Below are 18597 nucleotides of genomic sequence, written 5' to 3'. Positions count from 1 at the left end.
CAAAAGTCAGCAGTACGAATCCACCAACCATCCCTGGAAACCCTATGGGGCAGTTCTATTTTGCCCTTTCGGGCCAATATGAGTCAGAATCAACTTGATAGCATCAGGTTATTATTATTATTATTTATTATTATTACATGCCCAGTTTTGTTGAAGATGTGTGATATACATTATCAAATGTTTTTAATGGAATGATTATATTATATTGATCATATATTTGTTTTCTCCCAGTTTATTTTCCAGTCTCCTTGAGGACATAGACTCTGTATTTATCCATGTTTGTCATTCACCATCCTTTGTACAGTGACTTGCCCAGAGCCGACTCAATTTACTAATGGATATTCTGAAACCAAATCAAAAGTTTGATGCACTCTTTCCTTTACCCTCTGATCTGAAGGCCTTGGTGTTTATTTTCACATGTCTACATTCACTAGTAGTTAAAGCGAATTAGAAGCTTCAATCCACTCTAAGCCCATGTGAAATAAAGGTTTTTTTGACCATAAGCAATGGCCATGTCTATCTTTGAAGCAAAAACTGAGAACCTGTTTATCAGTCTCTGAATTGCTGGTTCAGGCTTTGCACAGTTGATGGCTCCTTAAACACCCAGCTTTCTCTAATGGGTCCTCATTAAGCAAGCGCCATGCTTTCCAAGGGTTCCAAACGAATCAAGGAAAGCTGAGAGAGTGTATTGGCCAATTTCCTTTTGGATAACTCTTCCATCCCATCTTTCCCACACTGGCCAAAAACCCACCTAGCAGCCTGCTGAGGTTGAAACCTGGTTCCTTGGGAGGTGTGGGAGATGGGCCTTTAACAGTTGTACTTCAGCAGAGGAAGAGGGCTAATGCTTCAGAAGACCAGCCATCTGGCCTTGGAAGGAGAATGCTGGGAAGATTCAGGAGGAAAATCAAGAAAGAGGAGAAGAAAGGCAGTGATGGGACTCTGGGGAGGAGGGCACAGATTCAGAGTGAAAGGGGTCGGTTGTGATTCCGGATCAGAGGTAAAGGGAAGGGAGGCTCTGCTGAGCAGAAAGGCTGTGGGTGGATGAGAACATACAGCCAACTTTGGGGCTAAGAGGCTTATCAAGGATGCTGGTGAGCATTTAAGCCTGCTCAAAGAGTCTTGACCTTAGAATTGGCTTCCTTTCCTACCTGAGAACCAGAGGGAGTCAAATAGAAGTCTACATAGAATGTTTATATTTTCCAACATAATTGAACTGAATGTTTGTTATAGAAAATGTGAGAAATGCAGAAACTTGGAAAGGAGAAAACAGTAGTGTTAATACCTAGCTGTCTGTTGTCCCACCACCTGGGCACCACCACTGCCAGTATTAAGGGACATGTCCTCCTATTGCCAGCATTTGCCGTATGCATTTGTCATGATGCTGTTTATGCAACTTTGGACTGTATCGTTTTAACTTAATATTATATTGTAAGCCTTTCCCCTATTACTCCATATCATGATTTCGATTATTACGCTTATGTCTCTTTTTCCTCTCCCATTCTCCTACTTTTTCAATCCTGGGGGTCTTGCTGCTCTGAAGAGTGTCATAGAGTTGCAGATTCTTGATAGTAACCAATTATAATCCCTCATGGTACCTCCAAGGAGATCGTGGCCTGGCTAAAGGAAAAGATTTAATGAATTCAAGATTAGAAACAGAGGAATTCACTTCTGATCCACAGCCCCCACCCCCAGGCTTCTCTGTCCACCAAGAAATGGCCATTTATACCAACTATGTTTCTTGCACCTCACTCCGTTCTTCTGCTTGTTGGATGCTTATGAAAAAAATCATATATGTGTGTGTATGTGTACATACATATATATACATATATACACATATGTGTGTACACACACACACACATATATATATGAAGAAGGTACTAATTCCCAAAAAAACCACCCCAAATGACTTATGTTCCAAACCAAGCTACTCTTGAAATATTTCTAATTTAATATCGATAGAATACCTAGACAGAAAATGATAACCAGAAGTCAATCGACATTAAACTGCATGTAGCTCTAAATTGTTGAGCCCAGCTCTCACTGAGAGCAGCATTAGATGTATATAAGAAACTCAAACTTGCTTGCTGTAAAGCATGCATTTTAATCAATAAATTCATTAATGATGAGGTATTGTCAATCACCACAAGAATTATACAGTAGGTCGATTCTTTAACAATAAAATAATTTTAATTATTGCCTTTCTGTGAACAATTTCATGTGAGGAGGAGAATATCCTCATGAAGTCTCTTATTAACCCAGTGTTTACAAGAAGTGCAAAATGGAAGGTCTCTTATTAACCCAGTTTTTACAAGAAGTGCAAAATGGAAGGTAATCAGCCTTTGTACACAGCATTATAATGATGGTAATCGAAACCACGCAATCACATAGATATTTTGCTCTCTGTAACTAGCTCTGAATCATCAGTGATTTTTCAGTGGCAGAAAAATGGCTATTCCAAACTGCAACACTAGCAAAGCATTGTGATTTTTACATTTAATCCACGTTTATTCTCTTTTGGTGATATTTACAAAGAAGAAGATTTCAATGGGAGGGAAGAGAACAAGGGTAGGCTTTAATAATAGGGATTAGTTGAGCATTTGGGCCCAGAATTGAAAAAATATATTACTACTCACATGGTTTTGCAAAATTACTATTAAAAAATGTTACCTTAAGAATAAGACCATCCTCGAGATTGACTTAGCTGTTTCATCTTCCCCAGTGTGGCTGGATACATGCTGACTGCAAGCAACACAGCCTGGGAAGATCACAAGATTTCAGTCCCCTTCAGTAGATGGTGGGATAGCTAGACCTTAGTTCATCATTTCTGGAGGGCAATGTGTTCATAGTGTTCATATTCTGTTATAAAACAGTTTTCATGATCCCTGCCTCCTTTATCACACATTCTTAACTTAAAGAGCCAGTGGACAGATCTCAGGGGTCTAAAGGACCAACATTTAGCATGGCTGGAGATAAGAGCAGTTTCATGGAGAAAGATTTGATTAACATCCAACAAATTCTCCAAACAGCATAAAAATCTGAAGAACAATTGTCCTGCAGATCCCAGAACTTGCTAAGGTTTTTCTTCAGCCAGATTCCATCTAGCTCTCTGGGTCCTACATCTTTGACCTTTAAAAAGTTCTGTCTGTCTTCCGGACTATTCTATAGCCCCTGATGTAAAACTAATGGTCTTTCTAAAGAATGAACACTTTCTAAAGAATAAGGAAAGCTTGAGTCTTTCTGGGAAATTATTGAATGACCCTATTCCTAAAATTCCAATCACCACCATCAGATTTTTTAAACACCTATAACTCATGAAAATAAGGAAGAATATATTCAGTTGAAGACTAGCTGGCATGCTTTAAAGGGTTTCAAATTCAGTACTGAGAAGGAAGCGATAAAAACTTGGAAACTCTGAATGGTGTCAATTAGGCCATGGAAAGAACAGCAATGAGAGAAGCTTCTGGGAATACATAAAGGGAAATAATTGGAAAACAGATCAGGGAAAATTCTTATTGCATTAGATATCTATCTATATACCAGTGGGTGGGGCTGGGTCATAAACAAAGGGACCTAGAAATTATGAATCAGAAGGCTGTTTTGGAGAATTCTTACCTAAGACAGAAAGAGATGCCAAGGGCTAAGGAGCCAGTGAAATAGAAAATCGTATTGGAATGTTGAGGTTCAAACCAACAGCAGGGAAATAGAGAGGATTACTAATCCCTATAGGACCAGAAAGGATCCCTGACGGTGCAGTGGTTAAAGAGCTCGGCTGCTAACCGAAAAGTCAGCAGTTCAAACTCACCAGTCATTCCTCGGGAAAAAGATGTGGCAGTCTGCTCCCATAAAGATTACAGCCTTGGAAACCCAAGGGGCAGTTCTACTCTGTCCTATAGGGTCACTATGAGTCAGAATTGACTCGATGGCAACAAATTTGGTACGGGTATTATTATTATTACCATTACCACTTTCCATGGAATCAGCATGGCAACCCCTTGTGTGTCAGAGCAGAACTGTGTCCCATAGGATTTTCAATGGCTGAGTTTTTGGATGTAGATTGCCAGGACTTTCTTCCTGGGCACTTCTGGGTGGGCTAGAACTTCCAATCTTTCAGTTAGCAGCCAAGCGTAGTAACTGTTTGCAGTGCCCAGGGATTCCTCATCATCTTTACTGTTAGCAAATTGGCCCAGCTTGAAGGATCATTGAAAGAGTAGTATGTTGGTTGGGACGGGCCAGAATTTTCCTATAGTAGCATCCTCTGATTTCCAGTGGTTTAAACGTGTATCAGCAGGGGAGGTCTGCTCCATGTGGGCATTCAGGGGTCTAGGTTGATGGAGGCTCCATTTTGACACATGCTTCCGTGATAGTTGACCCTGGAAAACAGGGCATGGAGAATCACACATGGCACTCAAATCTTCTAACCAAAAATGACAGAAGTTCCTTCTGTTCAGCTTTCATTGGCCAAAGCAAATCACTTTTTTTTTTTTATATTTAGCTTCAATTCCGCCACATGTCCATGAGAGAGACCCAGAACACTCGTCAACAACACTAGTTACTGCCACGAGTAGAAACACACAAAGTGAGCCTTACTTATCTTTGTATCCCTACCGTGCTTAAGCCACTGTGAATACCCTATATATGTATAGTGAATGAGAAAGACTTCATGGGGGAATTTAAGATGAGGCTATGTCATATTCAGAACAGGGACAGATAAAACATTGGAATAATCTCTAAGCCCTTGCACGTCTAAAACATGTATTTCTGTTGCTTTTACACATTAAAGAAAATTTAACTGAAATAAAACGTTTTCTATGGGAACCCTCAGATCAGGACTCCATACTTCTGGCAGGCAATATCATAGAGGAGAAATATGGTAAAAGCTTGGTTCGCTTACTAAATCTTTATGTTTTTCATTCATTCAACAAATATGTGAGAGTTTGCTGTGTCTAGGCTCTTGGGATGAAACAATAAGCAAAATCAGGTTCTGCCTGCAAGCACATAGGAGTTCAGTTGGGGATATAGGTCAGCGAACAGGCAAGTTAAATGTAATGTGACAGCTGCTGTGATTCTGATGTGCAGGCTACTTACAGGATACACACTGAAGCCATCTAGTCCAAACTTGGTAGAAGTTTTCTTTCCTCATGTTTTCAATATAGTTGATTTTTGTCATCGATTGAATTAAGTCACCCAAAAAATGTATGTATCAATTTGGCTGGGCCATGGCTTCCGGCATTGTGTGGTTGTCCTCCGTTTTGTGATTGTAATTTTATGTTACAAAGGATTAGTGTGAGATTGTAACACCACCCTTACCCAGGTCACATCCCAGATCCATTGTAAAGGGAGTTTCCCTGGGGTGTGGCCTGCACCACCTTTGATCTCTCAAGAGATAAAAAGGAAAGGGAAACATGCAGAGAGTTGGGGACCTCATACCACCAAGAAAGAAGCACCAGGAGCAGAGTGCGTCCTTTAGACCAGGGGTTCCTGTGCAGAGAAGCTCCTAGTCTAGGGAAAGAGTGACAAGAAAGACCTTCCTCCAAAGCTGACAGAGAGAGAAAGCCTTCCCTTGGAGCTGACGCCCTGAATTTGGACTACTAACTAACGTTACTGTGAGAAAATAAACTTCTCTTTGTTAGAGCCTTCCACTTGTGGTATTTCTGTTACAGCAGCACTAGATGACTAAGACAGTTTTGTTCCTTATTGTAGTATCACCAGTTACCCGATTACTGGATCTTTATTCTCTACCCTTCATCAGTTACCTTTATTCTCTTTGTCAATGTCACCTTTATTCTGGAAACATTTATCAAGTTATTCTCCATTAAACCGAATTGCTTTTCTCTTTGTAATGTTTTAAATAGAGTTTTAATTCTGCTGTGGAGTTTTTAGTTTCCTTTAAATATATATTTTTTAATATATTATTCAGTTCTTGATTTTTAGTCTCTTGTCTGATTTTCTCATCTTTTCTGTTTCATAAAGTCCATGTTTTCTTTAATTTTATATTTGGATGCAGAGCTGGTACTACTTAAAATTTCCTTTTTGAGGCAAATATTTACTAATGCGTGTTCCTCCTCAATACTGTGTTTTATTCTCTGCAGATTGTGTGTTCACGAGATGGCCAAGCAATATGGCTCATCCCATTGCTCTTCTAGAACCTTCTTACTATCCCTTCAAGTGTGGTATTTTATCCTCCCCCTCCCTGGAATCTGTGTGGGCATTTGACTTGCTTGTACTCAATAAAATACAGCAGAAATGGTATTGCATGACTCTGAGGCTAGGACACAAACCAGGTGTGGCTCCCCTTCTTACCTGGGCTACTCACTTTTGGTGCCAAGAGCTGCCATGTAAGAAATCCTACCCCCTCTTTCATTTCCAGAATGACTGTTATTGTCTGGTTTTCCATAACAGTAGCTAGGGAAGAATGACATAAAAACAAAAACAAAACAGCACCACCACAGGGGCATAACGCTAAAAAGTTTTTAAAACAAATAAAACATTTTCTTATTAGAACAAAAAACTAAGCCACAACAACCTAAATAATACAAAAACAACAATTCCTTGCCCCCTCTCCTCCAAATAGATAAAATCAAATGGATTTCAGAATTAGATTTGTCTTCCCACAGTATACAGCAGTCTTTCTGACACATAGGTTTCCAAGGCTGTAATCCTTATGGAAACAGACTGCCACATCTTTCTCCTGCAGGGTGGCTGGTGGGATTGAACTGCCAACCTTTTAGTTACCGGTCAAGTGCTTAACCACTGTGCCACCAGAGTTCCTTGGGTGATTCAGAAAGAAGTGTTTACTAAAAATGCAGATCCCCAGTCTCCGCATCAGATCTTCTGGATCAGTTTCTGTGCTAGCAAACTGTCTGAGATCTATTAGGTGCACAATAAATGGTAGTGACCTTTATTATTGTTGTAAGCTGCCATTGAATTGGTCCTCAACTCATAGTAACCCCATGCACAATGGAATGAAAGTCTTCCCTGTCCTGTGCCATCCCCATGATTGGTTGCAGATCAGACTGTTGTGCTCCATACGGTTTTCACTGGCTGATTTGTGAAAGTAGATTACCAGGCCTTTCTTTCTAGCCCATCGTATTCTGGAAGCTCTGTTGAAACCTGTTCAGCATCATAGCAACATGTAAGCCTCCACTGACAGGTGGGTGGTGGCTACACATGAGGCATCTTGGTTGGGACTTGAACTCAGGTCTCCACATGGAAGGATAAGAATTCTACCACTGAACCACCACTGTCCCCATATTTTTATTATTAGCAGAAAAAATTACTAAACATATTATGCCTCTTAAAAAAGAAAGAAATATAAAAGGAAACTGATGGAAGAATTTACCCTCACCAGTTTCCAAAAGCAAACTCCAGGCATCTATTGTAGAAACTCACGTGTGAAGTTTCAGACGAGGGTAGTGAGGAGGGTGATGGAGAGAGGAATGGCCTTGGGAATGTGAGTGCAAAGGAGGAAGACTGAGTCAAAGACAACTCCCAAGTCCTTGAGCCTGGCTGAGGGGCAAGCAGCAGACAATTAGATTTTCAAAAAAAAAGTAGTGCAGACAACAAATGTCACAAAAGGTCAAAAAATTAGCAGAGCCATGTGGCCAGGCCAAAGCAGTTGGGCCAGGCCTTAGGAAAGGGCCATATTGGACCAATATGTCATAGAAGAAGTTGATGGTACTTAAAGAGAGACATGATATGGGATGGCGGGAAGTGAGGGCTAGCAAAAGGTAACCTTGAGATTTCAAGGCAGTGAGATAAGGGGAGATGGTATTGTTTGATTTGCGGGGGGAGAAAAATCCATGGAAGTTGGCTAAACTTTATTTTTCCAGTGGTTGAAATGGTATTTCAGATTCACTTCAAACTCTAGTGTCTCTGGCTTATTCTGTTCTAAAAGGAGTTTACACTATCATTTACTATTCAAAGCCAGAGGTTTAATATGGCACACAGTCGATTATTTGAAGTTAGGACACCTCAGCTGGTTCAAAGTGCTTCTATATGTCCCGTGCCACTTCCCTTTCATCCTCCTCTGCCTTTTTGATTTAATATCCACCTCCACTCTGTGATTCACTTGGGTTTTGCAACAAATCCCTCCTGACAAACCCACAAATCCTCCCAGACTGAGTGCAAAGGCACAGAGCTGAACTAACCTCCCCAATTTTTGTTTTGACTTCTGCGTTGTTCTTTCAGGTGTGCAGGAAGAAGGCACCATGAGTAACGGGATTAAAAATCCTAGAGAAAGACGCCTGGAAGGGGAGCCAGCCCTGTCACGGGGACAAGAGAGCTGTTCACACCCACGTCAGAGACAACTGTGGGTCTTTGCAAGTTCCTGGCGAGACGCACACAGCAGAAAGCTCACAGCTTGATCTGCAGATGCCAATTTGAGCTTTGCGGCCTGGTATGTGTTTTGACTTAAGGACTCAGCAAATTGTATGAGAAAGTCATAAATGGGCAATGAATACGGAACACAAAACAGACTGTAATATACCGTCACCTAGATTTCAAGAGGCACGTTCTTCGGAGGTGAAATGCGGTTGAAATTGGAAGTTAAAAATTTGCAAAAGATTGCATGCAGTGTTCTTGGAACTTTACTGTTTGGGGAAAATAATCCTGAGAGGGTAGGGGTTCTCCATTTATCTCACTCTGATTCTTTTCTTGAGGAAACTGCTATGGAAATGAAAACTTCACCTCTAGATGGGCTTGAGGGTCATGTCAAGAAGCCAGCTGTTCCTCAAGGAAGAAAGGAACTGACAGCGGGAGCATTCTGCTTTGGAAATCTCCAGCAGCGTTAATGAGGAGGTCAGCCTCACACCTGCTGCAAGGAGGCAAGCTTCCGCCCATCAGGTATATTGTCCACATGGCTGCAGAAATACCTTTGATAAAATTCAAAGAGTCCTACAAATTATCATAAAAAATAGCACCCGTTCAAAAATTGCCATGAGCATATGATCCACCAGGAGAACTTGTTAAAAAAAACACACACAACATCTCAGCTTCTGAGATTTTGATTTGGCAGGCTTGGCATGGTCCTGAGAATCTACACTTTTAATAAATACCAGGTGATTCTGAATAGAGCAATCCAAGAACTGCACTTAGACAAACACTGAATCAGGAAACGCTGTTGAAGAAGGGGAAGACCCGATCTATCTTCCTTCCCCCAGAGATACTTATTGAAGCCTTGCTTTCCTACAGCTTCCAAAATAAATTATCTCAAACTGGGTGGCTTGGAGCAACAGAAAGGTATTCTCTTACCGTTCAGGAGGCCAGAAGTTTAAGGTACTTGAAGTGGGTTTGGCTTTTTCTGGCAGTTCTGAGGGAAAAGCCATGCCATGCCTACCTCCTAGCTTCTGATGGTGGCCAGCAATCCTTGGCATTCCTTGACTTGTTGACTCATCTCTTCAGTCTGTCGCCATCTTCACATGACCTCTGTGTTTCTGTGTGTCCCATTCTGTCCCTTAGAAGGACACCCTCATTGACTTTTGAGCCCATTCTAAACCATCTCATCTCCAACCTTACCTTAATTACATCTGCAAAGACCCTATTTCCAAAATAAGGTCACATTATGAGTTTCCAGGGGAAGAAACATGATTCTGGGGAGGAAACTGTTCAACCCAATACAAATGGTGAGCAAAAGTAGAACAGGTCCCTGCCCTCATAGAGCTTATAGTCCAGTTGGGGAGATAGATATTAATCGAGTAATCACACAAAAAAACATAAACATTCAACTATGAAAGTGCGGTAAGGCAGAGGTACACGAAGCTATGAGAGACAGCACCAATCAAAGCCATTTTATTTACTCTTCACTCATTTTCTAAGTATTATTTTAGATCCTAAAGGTACAAAACACAAGAAGTATAAGGTATGACCTGCCCTCAGAAGTCTGGCAATCTACTTGGGGCAGGAGGGAGAGAGTTCTGATGGACGTAGGTGCTCCATTTACTTCCTGCAGTGATTCATCACCAGCCTCATGGTTTCCACAAGAGCATCACTAGGACACAGCAAGCATATTAGGCCACGGGATTGGTCAGAGCAGCCATTCTGAAAGCTTGGGTGGCTGGCTGTTACTGCCACCAAGTTCACAGCTTTCTGGATCAGTAGTTCCTAAGCATGCAGCTGTGCTCTTAGTAATATCCCACTTAAGTTAATTGGGGAGCTTATACATTTTATCCAATTTAAGACTAGCCCTCTTCGGACTTTGGGGGGATTGAAATAGTGCCTCACACATACTAGGAGCTAATAATAAATGCTTTCTGAATTTTTTAAATAAGACAAGCAGACTGAAGCATAAAATTCTTTCTCTCTCTCTCTCTCTAATGAAAATAAGAGATGGCTTTTATTGACTTTGGAGAATAGCAAAACTCCTTCTGTAGATTTCTTGTCTTTTTTATTAAGTTCAGTTATTCAGTGGTAGGTTTCTCCCTTCCAACAAGCTTTTGTTGTTAGGTGCCATCGAGTTGTTTCCAACTCACAGGGATCCTATGTACAGTAGAACGAAACACTGCCTGGTCCTGTACCATCTTCACAACCATTGTTATGTTTGAGCCCATTGTTGCAGCCACTGAGTCAATCCATATGTTGAAGGTCTTCCACTTTTTCGCTGACGTTACCAAACATGCTGTCCTTCTCCAGGGACTGGTCCCTCCTGATAACTTGTCCAAAGCATGTGAGACGTAGTGCTTCTAAGTAGCACTCTAGTTGTACTTCTTCAAAGACGTATTTGTTCATTTTTCTGGCCGTCCATTGTATATTCAATATTCTTCACCAGCACCATAATTCAAAGGTGTGGAATGTCATGGGTTGAATTATATCCCCCAAAAAGTATGTGTATCAATTTGGCTGGGCCATGATTCCCAGTATTGTGTGACTTTCCTACATGCTGGAATTCCTGCCTCTGTGATGTTAATAAGGAAGGATGGGCGGCAGTTGTGTCAGTGAGTCAGGGCTCAATCTACAAGACTGGATTGTGTCTTGAGGCAATCTCTTGAGATACAGAAAAAAGAAGCAATCAGAGAAACTGCGGGACCTCATACCACCAAGAAAGCAGCACCAGGAGCAGAGCACGTCCTTTGGACCTGGGGTCCCTGCTCCTGAGAAGCTCCTCAACCAGGGGAAGATTGCGAACAAGGGCCTTCCTCCAGAGCACATAGAGAGAAAGCCTTCCCCTGGAGCCGACGCCCTGAATTTGGACTTTTAGCCTTCTTTACTGTAAGGAAATAAATTTCTCTTTGTTAAAGCCATCCACTTGTGGTATTTCTGTTACAGCAGCACTAGATGACTAAGACACCATATGTTGAAGGTCTTCCTCATTTTTGTTGACCCCCACTAAACATGATGTCCTTCTCTAAGAAATGGTCCCTCCTGATAATATGTCCAGAGTATGTGAGGTATAGTCTCGCCATCCTTGCTTCTAAGGAGCACTCTGGTTGTACTTCTTCAGAGACAGATTTGTTCATTTTTCTTGCCATCCATAGTATATTCAATGTTCTTCACCAGCACCATTATTCAAAGGTATGGTTTCTTCTTTGGTATTCCTTATTCAGTATCTAACTTTCTCATGCATATGAAGTGATTGAAAACACCATGGCTTGGGTCAGGTGCACGTTAGTCCTCAAGGTGACGTCTTTGCTTTTTAATACTTTTACAGCAGATTTGCACTATGCAATACCTCATTTGATTTCTTGACTTCTGCTTCCATGGGTGTTGATTGTGGATCCGAGTAAAATGAAATCCTTGACAACTTCAGTATCCTCTCTGCTTATCACGATGTTGCTTATTGATCAGTTGTGAGGATTTTTGTTTTCTTTATGTTGAGGTGTAATCTATATTAAAGGCTGTGGTCTTTGAGGTTCATCAGTAAGTGCTTTGAGTCTTTCTCACTTTCAGCAAGCAAGGCTGTGTCATCTGCATAATGCAGGTTATTAATGAGTCTTCCTCCAATCCTGATGCCCCATTCTTCTTCATATAGTCCAGCTTTTGAAATTATTTGCTCTTCATGTGGGAGACCTAGGCTCAATTCCTGTCCAATGCACCTCGTGTGCAGTCACCAAGTGTCTGTCAGTGGACCCTTGCATGTTGCTGCTGATGCTGAACAGATTTCAGCAGAGCTTCCAGTTAGGACAGGCTAGAAAGAAAGATTTAGTGATCTACCAGTGAAAACCCTATGGATCACAGAGATTCTAGACACAACTAGTCGCAAGGCTGGCAAAGGATGGGCCACCATTTCATTCTGTTGTGCATGGGGTCACCAGTAGTCAAGGACCATCTCAAGGCCAGCTGACAGCAATTAATGCTTCATACATATACTTATATCCTTATCTTCAGTTGAAACTGAAGAAAATTAGAACAAGTCGACGAGAGCCAAAGTACAACCTTGAGTATATCACACCTGAGTTTAAAGACCATCTCAAGAATAGATTTGACACATTGAACACTGATGAGCGAAGACCAGATGAGTTGTGAAATGACATCAAGGACATCATCCATGAAGAAAGCAAAAGGTCATTAAAAAGACAAAAAAGAAAAGACCAAAATGGATGTCAGAAGAGACTCTGAAACTTGCTCTCGGACGTCGAGTAGCTAAAGCAAAAGGAAGAAATGATGAAGTAAAAGAACTGAACAGAAGATTTCAAAGGGCAGCTCAAGCAGACAAAGTAAAGTATTATAAGGATATATGCAAAGAGCTGGAGATAGAAAACCAACAGGGAAGAGCACGCTCAGCATTTCTAAAGCGAAAGGAACTGAAGAGAAAACTCGAGCCTCCAGTTGCAATAGTGAGGGATTCTGTGGGGAAAATATTAGGCGGTGCAGGAAGCATCAAAAGAAGATGGAAAGAATGCACAGAGTCATTATACCAAAAAGAATTGGTCGATGTTCAACCATTTCAAGAGGTAGCATATGATCAGGAGCCCATGGTACTGAAGGAAGAAGTCCAAGCTGCTTTGAAGGCATTGATGAAAAACAAGGCTCTAAGAATTAACAGAATATCAATTGAGATGTTTCATCAAATTGATGCAGGCTGCAAAGCGCTCACTTGTCTATGTCAGGAGATTTGGAAGATAGCTACCTGGCCAACTGACTGGAGGAGATCCATATTTATGCCTATTCCCAAGAAAGGTGGTCCAATCAAATGTGGAAATTATCAAATAATATCATTAATATCACACACAAGTAAAATTTTGCTGAAGATCATTCAAAAACGGCTGCAGCAGTATATCGACAGAGAACTGCCAGAAATTCAGGGCAGTTTCAGAAAAGAATGTGGAACCAAGGATATCATTGCTGGTGTCAGACGGACCCTGGCTGAAAGCAAAGAATACCAGAAAAGTGTTTATTTTTACTATTCAAAGGCATTTGACTGTGTGGATCATAACAAATTATGGATAATGTTGTGAAGAATGGGAATTCCAGAACACTTAATTGCGCTCATGAGGAGTCTGTACATAGATCAAGAGGCAGTTGTTCAGCCAGAACAAGGGGATACTGTGCAGTTTAAAGTCAGGAAATGGTGTGCTAGGGTTATATCCTTTCTCCATACCTGTTCGATCTGTGTGCTGAGCAGATAATCTGAGAAGCTGGACTATATGAAGAAGAATGGGGCATCAGGATTGGAGGAAGGCTCATTAATAACCTGCGTTATGCAGATGACACAACCTTGCTTGCTGAAAGTGAAGAGGGCTTGAAGCACTTACTCCTGAAGATCAAAGACCACAGCCTTCAGTATGGATTACACCTCAACATAAAGAAAACAAAAATCCTCACAACTCGACTAATAAGCAACATCATGGTAAATGGAGAAAGGTTGAAGTTATCAAGGATTTCTTTTTACTTGGATCCACAATCAACAGCCATGGAAGCAGCAGTCAAGAAATCAAAAGATGCATTGCATTGGGTAAATCTGCTGCAAAGGACTTCTTTAAAGTTTTGAAAAACAAAGACATCACCTTGAAGACTAAGGCGCATCTGACCCAAGCCATGGCATTTTCAATCTCATCATATGGATGTGAAAGTTGGACAATGAATAAGGAAGACCGAAGAAGAACTGATGCCTTTGAATTGTGGTGTTGGCAAAGAATATTGACTATACCATGGACTGCCAAAAGAATGAACCAACCCATCTTCCTTAGAAGCAAGGATGGCGAGACTATGTATAACATACTTTGGACATGTTATCAGGAGGGATCAGTCTCTGGAGAAGGACATCGTGCTTGGTAGAGTACAGCATCAGCAAAAAAGAGGAAGACCCTCAATGAGATGTATTGACACAGTGGCTGCAACAATGGGCTCGAGCATAACAACGATTGTGAGCATGGCGAAGGACTAGGGCAGTGTTTCATTCTGTAGTACATAGGGTCACGATGAGTTGGAACAGACTCGATAGCAAGTAACAGCAACAACAACACATACTTATATTCACTGATTTCAATCTGCCTGTCATTTACCGATGGAGCCCTGGTGGCACAGTCATAAGAGCTTGTCCCCTAACAAAAAGGTCTGCAGTTTGAACCCACCAGCCTCTCTGCAGGAGAAAGATGTGGAAGTTGGCTTCTATAAAGATTACAGCCTTGGAAACTCTTTGGGACAGTTCTACTCTGTCCTATAGCGTGGCTATGAGTTGGAATCTGCTTGATGGCAATGAGTTTTTTGTTTTATCATTTACTGAGCACTTAATATATCCCAGACACTTTGCTAACACCTTGTATCATATCCCACAAATACCCTGAAAATAGGTGTTATTATCCCCCTTTATGGAATTCTAAGCCAGTCCTTCAGGACCCAAACCTCTGTTACTAGGCCTCACTACCTGAGGAGATGGTCAAATATGGACATATTTTGCAGCAGTAACATGTTTAATTCAGGCATGGTGACTGTATGCAAATGAGTCATATACACCGACCTTGTGTTGCAACACTACTGAGAGAACACTACTGACTATGGTTTCCCACTGTTTTCTCTTCCTTTCTTCTTTGTTACAATTAGAATCTTTTTCCTAGCTCTTACCTTTGGCTCCTGGTCTCCTCTCCCTTTTCTTTAGACATGTTGTTTAGCATCTTTAACTATTAAAAAACAAAAACAATCAAACAGTTCCTGTGGAGTCAATTCCGACTCACGGCAACCCCATGTGTGTCACTGTAGAACTGTGCTCCGTAAGGTTTTCAATGGATGATTTTTCAGACGTAGATCTCCAGGCCTTTTTCCAAGGCACCTCTGCATGGACTCAAACTTCCAACCTTTTGGCATTAACTGTTTGCACCATCCAGGGACTCCCTCTCTTCAACTATGTAACTGTTAGCTGCTATCAAGTCAGCCTTGACTTATGGAGATACCAAGCACAGTGGAACAAAACACTCCTTGGTCCTGTGCCATCCTCATGATCAGTTATGAATCAGACCATTGTGATCCACAGGGTTTTCATTAGCTGATTTTCAGAAGTAGATCCCCAGGCCTTTCTTTCTAATCTGTCTTCATCTGGAAGATTCACTGAAACCTGTTCAGCATCACAGCAACACTCAAGCCTCCACTGACAGGTTGTGGCAGTGCATTGGCTAGGAATTAAACCCGGGGCTCCTGCATAGGAGGTGACAATTCTACCACAGAACCACCGATACCTCTGTTCTTCAACTATATTGTTGTTGCTGTGGATGCCGTTGAGTAAGTTCTGACTCATCGGGACCCCACGTGACAGAGCAGAACTGCACCACAGGGTTTTCTTGTCTCTACTCTTTATGGAAGCAGATCACCAGGCCTTTCTCTTGCAGAACCACTGGGTGGTTTCAAACCCTCAACCTTTTGATTAGCAGCAGAGCACTTAACCATTGCTCCACCAGGGCTTCTTTCTTCAACTCTACCAAAACCCAGCCCAGTGCCTTCTAGTCAATACTGACTCATAGTAACCCTGTAGGGCAGGGTAGAACTGCCCCATAGGGTTACCAAGACAGTAATCTTTACAGAAACAGATAACCCCATCTTTCTCCCACATTCTTCAACTATACCAAAACCAAACCCATTGCCACTGAGGCAATTCCAAGTCATAGCGACCCTGTAGGACAGAGTGGAACTGCCCCATAGGGTTTACAAGGAGCTGCTGGTGGATTCGAACTGCAGACCTTGTGGTCAGCAGCTGAACTTTTGCCCACTGTACCACCAGGGCACCTCTCCAGCTACACACTCCTCTCATTTAAAGCCTGTTTCTGGCCCTGTCTGTCAGACCTGCTCAGTCCTCATCTGACCACCAAGTGGAAACTTCTCATCTCCAGGCCCCAGATTCCTGGGTGATGAATACTGGGCGGGTCTGAGCCCAGGACACTGGAACCTGTAAGAGAACTGTTACTGAGGGAGATTTAAAAGCAGGCGAGCAGACCACATGTGTTGAGAGCATTAAATAAGGGAAAGGCAACAAGGACTCCATTTTGATCACTGCTTTTAGAAGTAACAAAGTCTTGGTTACACATTAATTACTTTTCAGTGAGTCAGACTGACCAATGTTTTGCCTGAATGTCCCACAACAGTCTGCCTATGAATTAACACTGAAATGTCTGCCTCTGAAAACTAAACCGACTGTTTCTTTCTTGGGCTGTTTAATGGTTCTCTTATTGTTATGTTAATGTAGCTTCTGTTAACACTGAGATGACTTTATAGAATGCCAAGTTGCGTGGGAGCAGCATTCTATAAGCCAATTAATAATATTTCCTGGAGTGTAGAAATCATCAATTTGGCAACTAACCAGACTTATGTGTGCCATGGACTCAGCAAAGACAAAGAGCGGGTGACAGACTTTTGAAGAAAAAATGCAGCCTTCGAGCCACAGTCATTACTTACCAATCATGTAGGGAAATTAACTCTTCTTCAAGAAAATTATGTGGTCAGCATGTCTCCTTAAGTATGCAGGAAGAGAGGATTCCTGGTCAAATGATTCCATAATTCTTTTCTGGAATACTCCTTTATGGGGGATGGATGCAGAGGCAGTTCAGACTTCTCAGGCCCTCAATTCCATCATATCGAACGTACTTAAATGCACCAGATCCTCGTTAAATCTGTACTTCCTGGGCGGGCTGGAGAGGGGAAGAATTTTGAGTAAAAAATCTAACATTTGGCTCTCAAAAATATGTGGCTACAGATCTTTCATTTAATTTGCCATTGACTATAATTTCTCAGAAATCATCATACATTCTCTGGGATGCTTGCAAATTGTCTTCAGGCACAACAAAATGTAATAATGAATGATGCTGATTTAATGCTTCATTTCATAAGCATGCAAGTGAACATCTCCGACATTCCATTTTGCAGTTTTGTTTTTGCATTTAGAGCTAATTGGGTTTTGTTTTTGTTTTAGCATTTCGCCATTTTGGTAAGACCTTGCGGAGCTACTAGCCCCTGGTGTTGAGTCTATCAGACACAACGGACAGAATGGCCCTAGATGGGTACACTGTTTCCTCTTAGCTTGATGACTCTAGCCATTATGATTTTCCACTAAATGACCTTGATCCTATTTCACATTTTCCAGACAACCTTCTGATCATAACTTGACCACTCAGTGACTTTCCTACACAAAGAAGATATGATAAGCAACCAAGTTCAATATTGCAAACAATATACGCGTGCATATAAGTAATTACCTTGTGTACAATTTATTGAATGGTTACTATGTGTCAGGCACAACTCCACACTGATGCGCATTACGTTTCTTCCTCTAACTGATGTGTCATTGTGCATTATGAAAACAAATAAGGGGAAAAGAAAACAAAGGGCAGAAGAAATGGAGATTTAAAGAAACAGAAGAGAGAGTACAGTGGTTCAGCTCCCAGCATCTCCTTCAGTTCCTTGCTGTACAGCCTTGAGCAAGTTATTTAGCATCTCTGAATCTCACTTTTATCATCCCTAAAATGGGTCTAAAAATAATACCCACTTGAGAGATTTTTTCTTTTTTTTTTAACTAAGGACTCAAACTTCGAACAGAGCCTAGAAAGTAGCAAGTACTCAATACATGTTAATTATTATTGGGAAATCTGCCTGAAAATTTAGGATCTCTTTTGGACTTAGTGGGTTACCTTGAGTGACATTTCTGGGGCCAGTGAAGTTTCAAATACCTTTTTTTTTAAAAAAAAAAAAAGTGTGTGATATTATTCAATGCTATCCAAGAAGAAAGTTTTGAGGAGCTTAGAATTTGGGCAGAGTCTTTGAATTGTGCAGGATTCCAATAGTCCATTTTGCTTCTGTTGCTTTGAAGTTAAAGCATTTTAAAGCATTTTTTTCTTACTCTTTTGAAAATACAATGCGTTAAACAAAGGAGGAAAACATCCTCCATGGCTTTGACGTTCTAGAGGTTTCAGAATCTTCAAAGTCTCTAAATTGTGGGCCAGCTGCCCTCCCATCTCCCAACACAGAACAGATTTCCAACCCAGAATTCACAACATTCCTTTCATGTCCTTCATTAAAGGATTTTTGCACGATAGCAACTCCAGCTTCATTTCTCTTCTTTCTCTTTTGGCCAGTACCTTATCTGGCAATGTTATCAGTTAAATATTCATTGGTCAAATTAGAATTCAGCCAAATGCCTTTCTACTTCAAATGGCTGGGTGAATATAGTGATCATCTGTCAATGTC

This window comes from Loxodonta africana, chromosome 9 (genome assembly GCF_030014295.1).
Source record: "Loxodonta africana isolate mLoxAfr1 chromosome 9, mLoxAfr1.hap2, whole genome shotgun sequence".
Classification (NCBI taxonomy): Eukaryota; Metazoa; Chordata; class Mammalia; order Proboscidea; family Elephantidae; genus Loxodonta; species Loxodonta africana.
This window is presented reverse-complemented; position numbering follows the sequence as displayed.